The 16,869-nt window shown below is 46.8% G+C and overlaps 1 non-coding gene across 1 annotated transcript; it reads right to left on the reverse strand.

The window, feature by feature from the left end:
• Positions 1–7,838: 7,838 nt before the first annotated feature.
• On the reverse strand, positions 7,839–7,921 carry TRNAL-UAA (transfer RNA leucine (anticodon UAA)). The gene has a single exon. It is a non-coding gene; the product is annotated as a tRNA-Leu (tRNA).
• Between the last annotated feature and the right edge of the window lie 8,948 nt (positions 7,922–16,869).

Genomic DNA, 16,869 nt, shown 5'->3' on the forward strand with positions numbered 1-16,869 from the left:
CCTGGGGCTGGATGAGATCTCCCCACTGTGCCCACCTCTGACCCCTGGCATTTCCCAGCAGAAGGAGCGGCTCCCTGGGCTGCAGCTTTGCAGCCAGGACCTGACCATGGGTTAGCACTTCACTCTTCATCGGGTATTAAGCCCCTCACTGTACATGACAGGTCTTGCTGCTGTGAAATGCAATCCTGCCTCTTTACGGGCTCTGTGGGTTACGGAGGGTGGTGGGTAACCATAGAAACGATGTTGTAAAACACCATGGGAGCTGACATGTAATAAAGTGTTACTGCTGTGCAACACCTGAACGAAGCCCTTCAGGAGGAGTCATTAGGGATGTGCTCGTAAGGGGTTTGCGCGGGGATGTCCTGTACAGAAAGTCAAGCACGGGCTGAAGGACAGAGTTGGCACAGGAAGGCAGGTACCAGCCATTAACACAACTTAAAGTCCTTAAATTAAAGCCCCGAAACCCACCATATTTACACTTTTTCATTAAGCTTCTGAAAGGAGCAGGTGATGCTGAGCTCTGCTCCCCATCCCTGCACAGCACTGGGGCTGTGTTCACCAAATCTCTTACAAGCACATGGAGGACCCTTCAAGCCTGGTTAGAATTTTCTGGAGGAAATCCTGGCTCTTCTTGGCTTGTTCCAAACACCTGTTCATGTATGGAGAACACCCTCTTAATTGCTCAGAAGTACTTAAATATGAGATATGCTAGAAACAGTGGTATTCAGTAACCTGCAGAAGTAGGCTCACGGATCAAAATCATAAAAATATCAGTTTCTATTCTTTCAAACAGAAATTAGATACCAACAGTGCTCAGACAGGTATGCCACACCAAGGAGCTTTCAGTTTTAACACTGAATTTCCTCACTGTTTCTTTCACGACATTCCCATGAATCTCGGTATACTATGGGGGCTGTAAAAGGTACAACTATAAAAGCCATGACTTCAGGACGAGAAGAAGAGCAGATGCTCTTCCTCCACCTTCATTATTCATCTGCACTGGGGACAGTCACCATCTGGACTTGAGATTTCAGGCCAGCATTATTCCTTCTCTTGCCATACCTACATCTTCAGCAGCAGAAAATAAGTGATGCAAGTGCAGCACGGTCCTACACTGACACTGGTTCCTGTCTGTGAATTCTCCTACACACAGGACAAGATAATAAATCATACACAGAGCACATTGATCGATTCTGGCCAAGCAGAATGTTATTCTCCAGGGCCAACAAACCAGCACTTAAATACAGTTTCCTTGCTCAACATGCTATGCTGCAATAAAAAAAGTTCTTCTGCATCCCAGGCAGGTCATTTAGTGTCCCGTGCAAGAAGAATGTTGAAAAGATATACATGTCGGCATTAGGAAATGCTCCCACCTGATGTTCTCAAAGTGAGCTCTCCAACAGCTCATCATTTCCCCTGCAGTTCCCCTAATAATTAATGGAAAAGAGAGTCCTCTGGGAAAATTGTCACCAGGTAATTAATAAAAACTGAAAATAAGAGAGCAAGAAGAAAGAACAGTGATGTTGCAGAAAGTCTGCAAATTGAAAGAGGCGGACTTAAGTTGTGATTTCCTCCTGAGTCTCACAGGGAATGTAGTGCGTGCTCCACGTTCATCAACGGCTCGCTCAGGACTCTCCGCTTCTTCCATTCACACTTCTGAAACAAGAGACATTGTGATAGAAACGTTCACGCCTTGCTACATTTCTCAATGGTCCTGCATGCACAGGCTTGCTCACACAGATACGGGAATGGCTGTCGAGGACAAACCTCCAGAGCCTGTGGGATCTATTACCAGGTGATCACTTGAAAATAAAGGTGACTTTGTTTTCTACCTGTGGGTTCAGTCTGCTTATTGTTTTGATGGGGGTGGTGCATTAAAATCCAGGAAAGATGTCCTTACTCTGTCAAAGCAGTGATGAAATGTCCTTTTGCCTTAGCAACTCTGAAATGTGTCCCCAAAGAGCAGATGCTCTTTCTCATACTCCAGCACGTTTATCTCACTGCTCCTAAAGGAGACTAGAGAAGAATTTTAAAAAAAAATCCAAACTTTCAGGGCCAAAATTGATGTCCTGTTGGGAAATGGGGTTGACAAACCATTGCTGGAAATGCCCATTTCCCAGTGCTGTCTCCACCTGCAGTTTGCCAACATGAGTGCCTGGAGCTATCACAGTTGCTGGGGAATCCTGAGAGGGAAGAGGATGAAGACGGATGGTCTTATGATTAAGCCAGAAGACAGGGATTCAAGGGATCTGGCGTCACTTATAGACCTCCTGTGCTGACTTTGGGCAAGTCAATTAACCTCTCTGTGCCTCTGCTTGCCATCTGTAAAATGAAGATAAGAGACTTCCCTACCGCACAGGAGTGTTCAAAGGAGGCTTGTGTGTTTGACAGATGCTCTCATCCGATGCCAACAGGAGTCATAAGATTTCATTGACAGGAGAGTGATGGAGTGGAGAAGACCCACTGCCATTTGGGGTTATGTAGCTTTGTGAAAACTCAATAGGTGTCTGTTCTGCTTCCCTTGCCACCTCCTTTGCACCTGTCTGTCTTCCAAGACACGAGCATTCCCTTGACCGAGCACTGGCTCTGATACCAGCTGTGGGAACCCACAAGCCTCATAGGATGCTTCCCATTCCTCCACGAGGGCTCAAGCAGATCAGCAAGGAATTTTGCCACTAAAAGGAACAGTAATGGGAGTCTCAGAAAAAAAGCCATGGAGCGGCCACCCTGCGTTGCACCCACTGCCCTTGTGCCCGCAGGGCACCCAGAGAAACCCCCACTCGTGGAGTAGCATCCCACCCATGGCAGCAGCGCAAAAGGCATCAGAGCTGGCCTGGCCTGTCCATCTCTCCCACCACACCACAGGGGCTCACTAATCTCTCCAAACCTTTTACAGCTCTAGAAACAAGAGAACATAATTTGCCATTATGCTTTTTGATTTCTGGATTTTTTTTAAGACATCAGAAAAGCAAAGCATTCCTGTGCTTTCACAGAGAATGTTATATTTCCCCTACCAGCTTCACAAAACAAGTCAAAGCATCTAATCCCAACCCTGGCAGAGCCCGCCTGACCCTTCTCTGCGAGGCTTGGGGGGAGTATTTCTTCCCCTCTCCTGCTGGTTTGTTGGGTTTTGGTTTGGGTTTGTTTTTTTTTTTCCTCCCTGTATTAAAATCCCATAGTGTTATTAAAAGGAATTGTTCAGTTCCTTTAATTGGCTCAGAAGATAAATTCTTCCCTCAGCCCAGGGGTCATGGCCATCAGCAGCTATTTATTAGCTGCATTGATTGAGAAGAACAGCCTTTAAATGGAAATAAATTGAATTCTATGGCAAAGAGGATTCCATACAGGCTATTAATATAAGACAGGGAGCTTAATAGTTTTATTTTTTTATTTATTTGTTCCCCTCCTCAGCTCCTGGCTATCCTCAAGCTCCCAGCTACTTCCCAAGTCTCCCACCTGCCATCCCCTCCTCACCACAGGTATTTCCTTACCTACATGTATGAAAACAGGCACAAGGGTGATGGTGATGATGGAGACTTGGATGAGCTCAGGGAGGTGCCACATCAGGTCCCAAGGAGCCAGTGAAGAATGTGATGGGTGATGGGCAACAACATGAGATGCATGCACAATAGAAATGAGAGGGGCAGCAGAGCTCTCCCACTCTCTCTGGGGCATTTTTGAAAATTTTTTTGCCTTCTGCACTGCTCAGAGATTGTCTTTGCCACCCCTGTGTCGGCTCCAGAATACATTTCATGGTGCTTGCCTTCATTCCAGAGTTTAATTGCTTGAGATTGTAACTTGTAGGCTGTTAATTTATTAAAACCAGATCTCCCATATTACTCTGGAGCCCAGAAGAATCATTGCCTTCTATTAAAGGCAGTGGCGCGTGCCTGCTTGTCTTTTTTCTCTGGTCACCTCTGTAATTGCAGCCCTCTGCTAAGATGGAAAACTCCCCCCTGCCAGCTAAGCATCCCCCACAGGGCAGGTTCGGCTGAGGAACACATGCAGGAGACAAACTCACTCCGGGTGTAAACAGATATAAACTGCTCGGCTGTCCACGGAGGAGTATGTGATTACATTGGAGACACACAAAGCCTCCAAGCTGTTTGGGTCATATTTCCCCAGGTGGGATAAAAAGTGAAGTCAGGGGCTCCTGGCAACAGGTGGTCACTGGAGGCATCTTGCAGACCAGACCTTGCCAAAAAATGGTGATGGATCCCCACAGCATCCGATGGAGCCAGCACTGCCCTTGGCCAGCTAAGTGCAGAAAGATCTTCCTTGGTTGTATGGGCCATCTTTTGAGTCAAATGCAACCCTCAGAGCCAGACATACACACACAGAAAATGTCCATATATCACGTGTCTGATACAGGCCAGAAACTCCCCACTTCTCAGCCATCATCTCTCCAACAGTTCCACCCATCTCCAAAGGCTGCCTAGCTGCCTTCATCATGCCCTGACTCTGCCCTGCCTTTGAAGGGTTTCCTTGGCAGCCCATGCCCACATCTAATCCTACAGAACTGCTCAATAGCACCCCAAATGCAGAAGTAGCATCCCTTAAAGCGGTGCCTGAGACTTGTTAACAAACCCCTTTAGGAATCAACAGGCAATTGGGAGACAGAAAATCACCATATATTTGAGATTCTGCTGAGCAGCAGTGTAGGGAAAGTTGGTCCCTCTCGGACTGTTTTCTGAGATCCTGCCAAACACAAGATGAAAATACCTCTCAGTAAATTACAGGGTCAACAACCCACACAGCCCCTTGTGTCATGGCACAGTCCACATTTAAGTCACAGTGTGCAGTCTCCCTCAAATTTGGGTGCCTCTGATTTGTACCCTCACCTAGATGGGACACTGATCTCCACCCACGTAAAAGTACAAGCCCAAACACAGGACGAAACCATCACCAAATTCTGGGATGAGGCACTGGATCCAGCCCTGCTGTCAGAAGGACTTGGGAGTCTGAGTCCTCCTGCGGTCCAGAGGCCACTGGTGATGCCCCACAAGCCACCCAGCCAGCCCAGTGACGTTTTTCACAACAGTGAGTGCCTGGGGCACAGCTCCCAGCACCTGCAGGCGGGCGCAGGCGCAGGGACCATCTCTCCTCACCCACCAGCCGGCAATTGTAACAGTAGCATTGCAAGAGTAAAACAATAACATTTTGTTTATCTCCTAAATAGTTAGCTCATTTTAGCACTCTGCCTCCAAGCGCTAGATGATAACAGGATACAAGGCAGGTGGTAGCATTCCGTATCCAAAACAGCGTGGGTGCATCTGTGATTGTAAAGAAGTTGAGAGCTGTTCCAGACGCCCAATCCTGGAAGTGGTGTGGCTGGAGGTGGTGGTATGAGCTGTCAGTTAGACTGGATGTGGGGATTTCTCAGGGATGCAGAGCTGGGGCAAGCTAGACTAGCTGCTCTGGTGCCTGTGGACTGGCTTTGACCTACATCCTTTGAAGCTCTGGTTCCCTGTTCCTGCAACAGCCTGCGCTATTCTAGGACTGCTTTGCTTTTACCTAAGTGCTTGATTTATTTGAAGTACAAAGGTCCCAGGATCTAATCTGAGATCTGCAAGCGGGAACACACAGCAAAAGATGGCACTTACAAAGATCCCCAAAAAACCCATTTCATTTAGATTAAACAAGGCAGTTATTGTGTTTTAATATAGGAATTGATTATTATAAGTATGCATATTGAGCTTAACAGCTTAGATTTGTATCTATTTCATCACTGTTAATCTTTGATAAATATGTTTTTAATAATGTCTAGGTATTTATTGAACATAAAACTGTCTTGTGAAATTTAGACTAGTGTACTTATTGTACACTACTTCAACACAAATTCATTATTAAAAATCTTTCACTGAGGCCTACTTTTAACCACAACATAACATACTGCATAGTTAATCTATAATAAATATAATTGTAATAAACTATTGATATTTAACCTGCAGTAACCGTCTTAATAAATACACTATGTGAAAATGGCTATTAGACAAGCTGCTCTTTTTAGCTCTGTCAAACACTTGGAGGAGATGGGAGGAGGAGGAGGAAAGCTGTGGCCTGGTAGGAGGCAGTTTATTTATCAGTCCTCCACAGTCCCCACCTACCCTGGTCACTTGAATCATTGCTGTTTCAGTCCCCACATCTCCAGCCCCACATTCTTACATTAGTCTGCCATTTGACCTCAGTCCTGAGTCAAATTCACATTTGGCCGCAGCAGTCCATAGGGCTCTGGCAGGGGGTGTGATACAAAAGCTGTTGGTTCAGCTTCTGGTGCCCTCAGATGATGTTCTGTCTGCCCAACAGTTTTGCAAAGTGGGTAAACATCCCTGAGGGATCAGGAACAGCTCAGGACCCATACCCATGGGGTGGAAAAGCCACAAGGTTTGTGAGAATATGGATCAGCAGAGAAGCTCAAATGAGAGGATTTCAGCTTTGAACTCAGTGGAGGCCACCAAATTCCTTTGACACGTGAACTAGACAGGAGTTTGACTCCAGGCCATCAGAGGCAAAAGGCTTGACCCGTCGTGTTGCTTAGAGCCCCTGAGGTACTCTCAAAGATGTATTTGTTATTCTTTGCCTCACATAATGACTGAGGTCAGTTGTAACAAGCCAGCTTTAGCAGATATGCACGAAATTTCACTCCTGGCACTAATTGAATGGGAGAGGAGAAGAGTAATTCCTCCCATGTCCTCTCCTCTGCGTCCTGCCCCACTTGTTATATGGCCACTTGTACAGGCTCTGTAATCCTTGCTGTGGGCCACCATCTGATTCCTATATATCAGAGAGAGCCAAAGATCTTAACGTGCAACTTTTAATTGAGCTGTATCATCTGCCACGAACATGAAATTAATGGTCCTACATCATAATCATAAATTCATACATAACCCCATGCACCAGCAAATAACTCTTTGCAGTGATACTACAATGGTAAGCTGATTTGCAAGAAGTGCACGCTACCCAGGAATCCTAATTAACCAAATTAACACCATCACTTCAAATCATGTCCCAGCAGTAGGACATTTCCGATTGGCCTCAGGCTGGAGCAAAGCAGCCAAATGAAAACCTGACAGCATCTCCTTGGGTCCAGCAGGCTAGCGCTTTACTGAGGGAAATATCTGGTGCCCATCCATGCACATGAGGAAGGGAGTAAAAATCTCGTGAGCATTTGTAGGCACTGACCCAAGACAGACTACAGCACAGCGACGCTGTGCCACAGAGGAGCAGTTCTCAGTTTCTCATGCATTTCCCAAATTTAACCAGCAGCATCAGGAACCCCTTCCTGCCACGCTGGCTTGCACCAGCGGGGTGTGACACAGCCAGACCCCCTGGAGAGTGCCAAATGTTGCTTTGGGTGAGCCAAGCAATGGGTCTGGGGTCAAGGAGCAGAGCTGGCAATCGAAGCAGTCTCCGCAAACCCCAAATCCATCTCTCTGAACCCACTCATTTGCACTGGTTTCCACTTGTGACTTGCCTGAGCTGTTTAGAGCTCACACCTTTTTTTTTTCACCCTTCAGGGTAGTCAGGTTTTTCTATTTTTGCCATGGGAAAAACAAGTTGCTATTTTGGGAGCACGTGGGATTCAAGCCCACAACGATCTCAGCACTCCCTGCATGAAAAATGAGATCCGTAACCTGTGTGCCAGAGAGACTGGCTCATGTGTCTCTACACATTCAGCCTGGATGGCAGGGTGGCTTGGTCCCACCGGGGTCCTCACACTGGGGCATTGAATGGCTTCTTCTCCCCTGGCACAGGGCCCAGAGCTCCCATGCCTGCTCTGAACTGATGCTCTAAAAGCTGGGGTGGGAGCTTTAGACCAAGAGAAAAAAGGAGGCTCCTACCAGAAGTGGGGTTCGAACCCACGCGGGCATGTGCCCATTGGATCTTAAGTCCAACGCCTTCACCACTCGGCCATCCTGGTGGGCTGCAAGATGTCCCCTCGCCCACCACCTCCACCCCTGGAAGGCACACATCTCACCAAGCCCTTGAGTTCCCAACTCAAGACACTTCCCGAGCCCAGTGACACCTTTCCTTCCTCACTACTTTCTTTAATGTCCCCAGCAAACTGATGGAACATCTCATTGGGAGACAGCAGGTCCCATGGGCCATGGAAGACAGCAAAGCCCATGTGTGCCACACTAGATCCTCATGCAAGGACCATAGTCCCTGGTGATAACACCACCAGGGATCCTGGTGCAGGGGAGGCATCTCTGGAGGGTCTCAGCCTGACCTCGCTGGGTGCCCAGAGGGAAGGGAGCAGCTCTGACAGCCTGACAGCGCTCAGCCAGACATGCCACACGGTTAAAGTGCTGTCCTTATACCTCAGGCCCCACTCCTCACCCCTTCCAGTCCACATTTTGGACTCTACTAGGGTAGTTTATCTGGGAAAGACAGTGTGGAGAGAGAGTCTTTCTTTTTCCTTTGGGGTGAGATACAGCTTTTTTCCCACAATCTGAGGAAAAGAGGGGACCCCCCCCCCCAAAAAAAAAGCCTCTATTGAATCATATGGGATTCAAACCCACAGCCCCCAGGTACCCATGTGCAGGACATTTTTAGCCCTTAAGCCACAGGAGCCTTTCCACAACCCTCACTCTTCCCAGACCAGCACAGAGATGCTAAGAAACCTGGCCAGGCCCTTTCACCAGAGGATCCTGTCTGCTGGAGACATGTTTGGCCAGGCTGTCCTGGCCCTGTCCTGCTTGAAGATGAGAGCAATTCCCTCCTCACTTCTCCAGGAACTGCTCACGACTGTGCCCTGGGGTAGCAGAGCTGTGTTTGGAGGGCTTGTGGCTGGCTGCTGCAGGGGTGAGAGGCCCTGACCAGAAAAAGGGATGTTTCCAGGTCTCAAAAGAGGGTAACACAGAGCTCTTCAGTCAGGATGGGTCGACCCGGTCTCCAGAGATAATTCATGAGTGCTAGGAAGCAAGGCAGAAGGATCTCAGGCATCCCACAGGAGGATGCTGCAGGTCCTCAGTACAGCAGAGGACTGGGTCAACCTATTCACAAGCAAAAATGCTGCCAGGAGGAAAATTCACCCCCTTAGGTGCCAAGAGGAAACAGTAACTTTCCCTTCTTCCCTTTTACCCTTTGCGTTACAGTCACAGCAATCTGCCATGCTGGTCCATGTGTGCAGAATCACAGCTCAGCATCCCTGGATGCCTCCAGCTGCAGCACCCACATAAATATCAGATGAAGTCATGCTCACAAAGGGTGTTGCACTCACCAGCTCCCGAGGAATCTGCTCCTAATGAGTGGCTTCAAAGCATTAATGAGCTTGCAAAGCTCTCCTCTTGGACCTCACATGCTTGGCATTAAGACAGGGGTCACCCGTCAGAAGAGAATGCATGTGCATGTTGGCGAATATAATATATTTGTCATCCTCTAAGAAGCAAAGATTAATCATGCCCTCTCCGAAAGGAAGCTTTTACGCCACATCTGCTCTTCACAGCATGGAGAGAAGGGACCTGCCCGCAAGGACATCCATGACCCACACTGCTCAGATCCCCATAGCACCCTGGAGCCCATCGAGCCCAGCTTTGAAGTTAACATCCCACCTTAACCCTTTGGGTCCAGGCTGGGAAGTGCTACTTGAATTGACAGCCTGAGGGATGAATAAAGTGGAGGAATCTCCAGCACAGGTTTAAAGCATGCGTGGAGGGAGTGGTATGGATATGTGAGAGAGCAGGTTTGACTGATGCTTTCTGTTCTGTGGCATCCTCCCAGTACAGGCAAGGAAAGGAAATGCTGGCCCAGAACAGCGAGGGCTGCACCATGCATCTGCTGCTCTCTCCTGGGACCACTCTCTCCCAGCCACAGCACCCTCCAAGCCTCCCTGAGCTCACCATAAATCTCTGTGTTGAAACAGCCTCCAGCAACTGGCTAACAGCCCAGTTGCACCCATTTGAGTAGCAGAGCCTATCCATGCTGCTGAGCTAGAAGGCAGCCAGGCAAACATACTGTGCTGAGGGACCAGCGGCCAGTCTGAGCACAAGCCTGCTGCTGGGCACTGCTTGCCCTTCCTCCCAAAGCCCCTCAATTTCTTCAACCTTCCCAGAGCCCTCTTGCTGCTGACACCCTGGCTGGCATTTGTGCTGCCGCAGGGAGGTTTGGACGAGACACAGGGCCATGAGACAGTGGCTTGTTATTGCACCGCTGCTGCTGAACCTTCAGGACAATCTCCATGTGCAGTCTACAGAGGCGTTGGCATGGGGGCAGCTCAGCCTCCCTTGTCTGATTCAAACTTACTGTGACATATATCCAAGGGGGTACACTGGCGCAATTTGGTTGTATTTAAAAATGTAGCCTTAGGCAGATGCTTCCCAGGGTCTTCCATGGCTGTGCCTCATCCACAAGGTTGGTTGGCTTCTCCTGCAAACCTGCACAGAGTGCTGGCTGGCACTTTGCTGGGTCTGGAGTCAGCCTTGCCTCCAGGGGGGTTGTAATATCAGCTGAATTACCTGTAGTGTCTTGGATGTCTCCTATGCAATCCCAAGCCAGGCTGGCTGTACCTCGTTTGCAGCATCCCCATGAAATGACAGCTTGAGGATGACATGGCTACAGGCTTTCAGAACACATGTTCTGTAAGAGAAAGACATTAATAATGTCCTGAAGTCAGAACGGTGTCATCCTTTGCTTCAGAAACACATTGGCAACGTTAACTGGAAAGCAATTTCTCCTCTTACCTCTTCTCCCTCCAAAAGAGTTCTCCCAGCACTCTGTGTGTCTGTTCAGCAGGTCTGTGTTTAATTTAAATAGCCACTGGAGGCAACCGCTATCCCACATGTTAATACTGCAGCTAGAGAGTGGCTGATTGGTAATTAAGAAAAAGAAAAAATCCAAAACCTTAGAGTTATGAGCAAGGCAGAGTAAAAATGGCACTTTAGGAGATTTCAGGCCAGAACTTCTCTACTTCACTGATGCAGGGGCAAAAATAATCTCTGCATCATCACTTTGGAAACTAGGTGGAAAATATAAAGAGTAGGACATGGTTCCATGGTTCTCCTCTGCACTCCTCTTATGTCCCTTCCCTGCTATGAGAGCAGTTCAGTTTGTGAGTTACAACCATCAGGAGCTCTGTGACCTGAATGTTTGGCACAGAGCAGCCCTACCAGGGTCATCTTAGGTTAAGTGAGAGAGGATAGCTTGGCTCCACCTTTTGCGACAGGCTTGGCTGGGGTGAAGGAAATGAGAATGCATGCTGCTTATAGCAACAGGGCTCCTGCATTGTGTTCATGGAGCAATTAGTGAGGAAGCTCTTTGGACTTTGTCAGGTTTTAAATACGCTATTGATGTTCCACACGTAACTAAACTACCACATTTTGAGAGTAGCTGGAGTTCATTGACAAAAAGAAGAGTCGAACAGGGTAGCATTATGATTTAAGTGGTCCTCAGTAGGTTTAAGAATAAACAAGCAAGCAACCAAGGAAGATCACTCTTCCTTCCCATCTTTTCTCCCTCTTGAGAGGCAGTTCAAGAAATCAAACCAGACTCCCTTTGTATTCAGAGAGTTTACAGAATGGCTAGAAAATACATGTTTTATTCCTATGGGTGAAAGCTTATACTCTGCAGAATTTGACGTGATGCCCTGCTGCTTGCTGGCTCAAGTCAGCCCCTGTGGAACTACAAACCTTACGGTTCTCTGTAGCTCAAGAGGAAAGGTTTCCCATGAAGCTTTCAAATACTGCTATTTGGCCAGAAAACCAAAGACCACTTACTGTGGGCACACTGACTGGATTAAAAACTAGTGGTGTTGTGCAATTACAGGAGGTTATTTATCCCAGAGGGAAAATGTATTTTCTTTGTTCAGTAAGTTCTTTCAAAAAAACCAACAAAACCCCCATCAAACCAAAAGCAATGCAGCTACCAGAGCTAAAGTAGTAAGTCATACAAAATAATGGATTTTTCTACTTTCTCCTGCTCAGGAATGGTATCCCAGCTGTTTACAATTTTCCACAAGCTATTGCTAGTCTACGTTATTCTCCAAGTTATTTTCCACAAATATTTCTTGGACAACGGACAGTATCCCAAAAAATTAATCTTGAGGGTTCTGAGTGTCTAGCCTTCACATCTTTTCTACTTTGGTTCTGAATGGGCTCATAATGAGATGTCTGGAGTGAATGGTAACGGTTCAGCATTTCAAAGTCATCACCTATACACATACAGTTATTCCCATAGATGTTCTGGACAGGATGCACATGTAGCTTATTTCAGTCTGGGCTAGATATTGTGAAAGATACCACCATGGACCCATCTCTCCCTGTCGCTGTTCCATGCCTCTTCCAAACACCATCACTTGCAGCACAGAGAAAATGAGACACAGCTGTGCAGAAGAGAAAGCTCAAGAACACATCAAGGATCACAGTGCTGTGATACTGGTGTGTCAGATGCTGAGCGCCCAAATCATGAAGTCATAAAGGGACCTGACGTAAATGAGACGTTCAGGGCGTGTTCATCTGTTCTTGCCTGATGCAGTCAGCCAGAGTTTTTTCTACAGTCGTTGCAGATACAGAAACCTGTCTGATCCTGATTTGAGGCACATGACCTCTGAAGGTCCCTTCCAGGCCCACTCTCCATACCTGAATTTCAGCTTTTATGACCAGCCATGAGTAAACCAGGCTGTGTTAGGGGCATTCCAACATCACACTGGAAAAACGTATGTGTTGCATATTTTTGGCTGCCTTTTCATAGGACAGAGGAGTTACCCATGGCAACCAAAGGCTCAACAGAGAACACCATCCCTTGATGTCATATGAATGGGGTCATAACTTAGGAAATACTGCAGCACACTACTCTCAGAATCAACCCAGAGGGGAAATGAGGCAATTGAGTTATCACATGGACAAATATTGACAGAAGAGGCTTGCATACATCAAAGAGGTCTCCTGCAATTATTTACATAGTTTGGACAAAAGCATTGGAATGAATGAGAAAAACAGTTTGTGTTCTACCTGCGGCACCAGCAGTGCCCGCTACTGCTCGTTATCTCAACGGGGAAGCGTGCAGGCGACATATCACATCCCGAATGTCAAGGTGCATCTGCATGAATTCCTAAAATGACATGTGTTCTTTAGCCCAGAGCTTGGCTCCAGGCTAAGAGCTAAATTTGATGTTCTCTGCAGCTAAAACTTCTTCAAAAACCATTCCGGGTTAATTAGGGAAGGGAAATTCTGGCTGCAGTCTGTACAAGAAGATTGGCTTGGGAAATGGTATGAAAGTTGCGGGTTTTGCAAGAGCAAAGAGAAAGAACAGGCTCATTTCTAAAAGTGCTGCACCTAAGATCTTCAGAAAAGCACAGAACTTCACTGAAATACAATAAAAGGCACTGCCTAAAAGCAGAACATCTCCTTTGGCTCAACATATCCTCTCCCAGAGGCACCACATCATTCCTGCTGCTCACAAAACAGCTTCTGCCTCCTTTTAATACTTTTATTTTTAGGCTTCTCATATTTAATTCTCTTTTTTTCCTTATGTAAGGTGCTTGGAAGGGCTGCAGTGTCAAACAATAATTGCATCAGAGAAAATTTAGAATCCACAGTGTTAAAATGAATCTGCTCTTGACAAGTGAATGAATGTAGGAAATGGGGGGGGTAGAGTTTTACCAAGGCGAGCACCCAACTGACAGTGTAACAGCATCTCCTGTGGGCTGGGGCTCCCCACCTTCAGTTGTTGGTGATCTCAGCGTGGAGCACATTAGTACATGCCTGCATTAGCACAGTCTGAAACCAAGATGCACGTTCACACGGTACTATCAGCACACTCATGCCTCCCCCTGTGAGCAACCTTGAGGTAGGCTTAAAATGCAGTTTTGCGATCCCCTGAACACCCCTGGATTAGCTAAAGTGCCTAAGCCTATAGCTGTAGCTTCACCTCAGCTAAGGATCAAGCATTTCCTGGTGCCAGGATGCGCCCCCACGACCACCATTAGTCTGCTTACGACAGAAGTGAGAGAAGAAAAAAGCCTATCCACTTTACCCAGTCCGTGTTTCTGAAGATATGAGTACCTACCCCAAGCAGGCTCCAATTCCTTTATAAATTACCCCCACAACCATCTGTGCGGCGGTAACTGGATACATCTCTCCTGTGTTAAAACAAATTGTGTTAAAATTGCAAGTCAGTCTGACACAACACTGAATCTTGGACTATGCCTTGGTACTGCCACTGCCAGGGGGTTCAAGGAAGCCACTAGTGATAGCCTCCAAGCACCCGAGTTGCATTTTCCAACAAGTAACCTAAGAAGGGTGAGTTTGATCCTCCACCCATGGAGGGCCTGCGGAAATCAGTGATGGCTGACACTGCTATGGATGATCAAAAACTTATGGGAAGACCAGGAAAACCTTTTTCTCTCTAAAAGAGAGCATCAACTGCCTTACAGTGGACTCCAAATAGATATATAGAAATGCTGACAGGTATCAGTGGGACTGTCATGCAATGTCTAAAATCAGGTTGTGATGAAGAGTAGGTGTATAGTGAGCTCACACATAGTGCATACAAGACGTTTTCTAGGGATAACAAGATTATAGAATATATATATTTTCCCCATATGGGTTCCCAGCTGGACTTCTTTGTTGTCTTGGAAGAGACCAACTTGCTAAAACCATCAATAATGTCCAAATCCAGGATCCTCTTAATTAGGTGTGCCCTTTGAAGGGAAGCACTGAAGGTTAAGAGCTCACCTGTTTTTGTGGGCTTACCACTGCCTAACGGGAGAGCACCAGGTCTGTATGCATTTATGTTTTCATTTTATCTCATGTTCGTACTATCAAGGTGAAGGAAAAGTGGCTCATAGAAGGATGGGGAAGAGGGCAAACCTGTGAAGTCTCTGCTAGTCTGTGAGTCTCTGAACTCAGCTTCAGTTTTAGTGTCGGTCCTCTGTCTGGCACTTGAGACCCTTCACTTTGCTTTTCCTGCTTCACTTCATGCCCATCAGTTTGGCCCCTGTCCTTCCAGTCCTTCGCTCCTCTTGCTGAGCAAGAACTTTGAGGGCCCAGGCCGTCTCAAGGTGGAGCTGGCCACAACACAAGCAAGCTCTCCCAAGCCGTATGGTTGGTGGCTTCCTGGGAAACTGTGAAAGAAACTTCCAAAGTCTAAAACAGAGATTTAAAAAAAAAAAAAAAAAGTTCTTCAAATTTCTGCTATTTCTCTGCAGCTAAGATCTCTTTTTATACTCAGTTTTCAGAAGAGCTGCAGTGAAATGAATACTAAACCCTTCTGAAGTCCTGTGGACATCAAGCACTTCTCTCCCATGGAGTCCTTTAAAACTCCTGATCATAAACAACAGACGGACAAACTCTAGCATATTTCATTCATTCATCTGCTTTCTTTTGGTTGGCTTTTTTGTGTGTGTGTTTGGGGTTTTTTTTAAAGTAAGATATAGTCTTTCTTCTGGGATTTACAGCCTGATTTGGTAATAATTAGGCAAAGTAAACCATGTGGAGATTTTTTACAATCTGCTTTAAATGCAGAGTTTTGGAAAGTAGAAAATGAAATTATTATTATTTTGCAGCACAGCTGTGCTAAAGCACAGGGGAAAGAGTGAAAAGACACTAGTATTTGTTTATTTGGCTTCAATTGCTATGACAAAGCAAATAACAGCTTTGGTCTTGGTCCACAATTGAGTTAATTGGTAACACCTCAAATTGTATGTCCTAAAAAAACTCCTAATTAGCAGCTGAGCACAGAATAAACTAGGTGGCATTTGTTCCTTTGTGCTCCAAGAGGACCTGCAAATCCATAATAGACAGCTAAACTTAAGATCCAAACCCACCTGACTTAACGTGTATGTATGCAAGGAGTGATGCGTGTGGGTGTGCGCACATACTTTCTTGTTCTGTGACCATACAGCACCTAGCACGGTGGGGCTGAGGTCCGTAACGCATTCTCTAGACCACTGGGACCCAGTCTACAAAATACAGGTAGTGTTTTCCAGGAGACTTCTGCTGCCTCCGGCGGTCTCTGGGTCGGGGCCCGCTGGGAGATGTTCATTGTTGTCTGCCCTGTTTAATTTCAGAGAGCTCCCAAGGAGATTTCCTCTCTTTGCTCTTTCATTTACCATCCAAGCCCCTCACACTGCAGGAAGGTACTCAGGGCACCGTGGGAAGAAATGGTCCAGATATGAGCAGCAAAGGGACTGGGAAAGAAAATGCAGATGTGTTGAAGAACCTGATGTGAAGACCTGTGCTGTTAAAAAGGGATTTCTGTGGAGAGTGCTAGAAATTATACACCCAAGCCAGCACTTCAGACATCCATAGTGTATGCTGCAAAAAGCGGGCACTAGAGACATTGTGATGAGATGATGGTTGACACTGTATTGAGGAAGCACAGTCGGAGTCCTTTAGCGTATGTCTGCAATACAGGTCCAGAACTGGAGGTCAGCATCTCTTTCCTGCCTGATGGCCCCCTAAAATGAGTTTGTGCATCTCAGTCTGTCCTTTGTTCAATAAATGCCTGCAGCACAAGGCCATGGCAGGACAGTTGGTGGTGTTAGTGATCAGCATCTTTGCCACAAAAGGGGAAGACTGGTAACTCACGAAGGCAGCAGCTGTGTTTCACTCCCGAGTAGAATCTGGGACACCTAAAGCTGACTGATAAAAGCAGAAGGCAGTAAGACTAACACTTTAAAATTCAGAAAGGACTGCTGGGTGCAGAAGCAGAAGACAAGACAGTAGCAGAGCATTTTCCTGAAATGCAACATTAGTCCTGGTGTAGAGATGGATGAGGGAGAAGTTTTGCAACAGCTGTCCACACTGCCTGCTTTCTTTCTCTAAAGCACTAGCATGGACAGAAATGTCTGGTTGCCTCCCCCTGTCTGCCTCCTGAGGGGAAGCCACATAAATATCTTAGCAAACCCAGTTCCACCTGCCAGAAGTTGGG

Source organism: Falco peregrinus, chromosome 5 (genome assembly GCF_023634155.1).
Source record: "Falco peregrinus isolate bFalPer1 chromosome 5, bFalPer1.pri, whole genome shotgun sequence".
Taxonomy (NCBI): domain Eukaryota; kingdom Metazoa; phylum Chordata; class Aves; order Falconiformes; family Falconidae; genus Falco; species Falco peregrinus.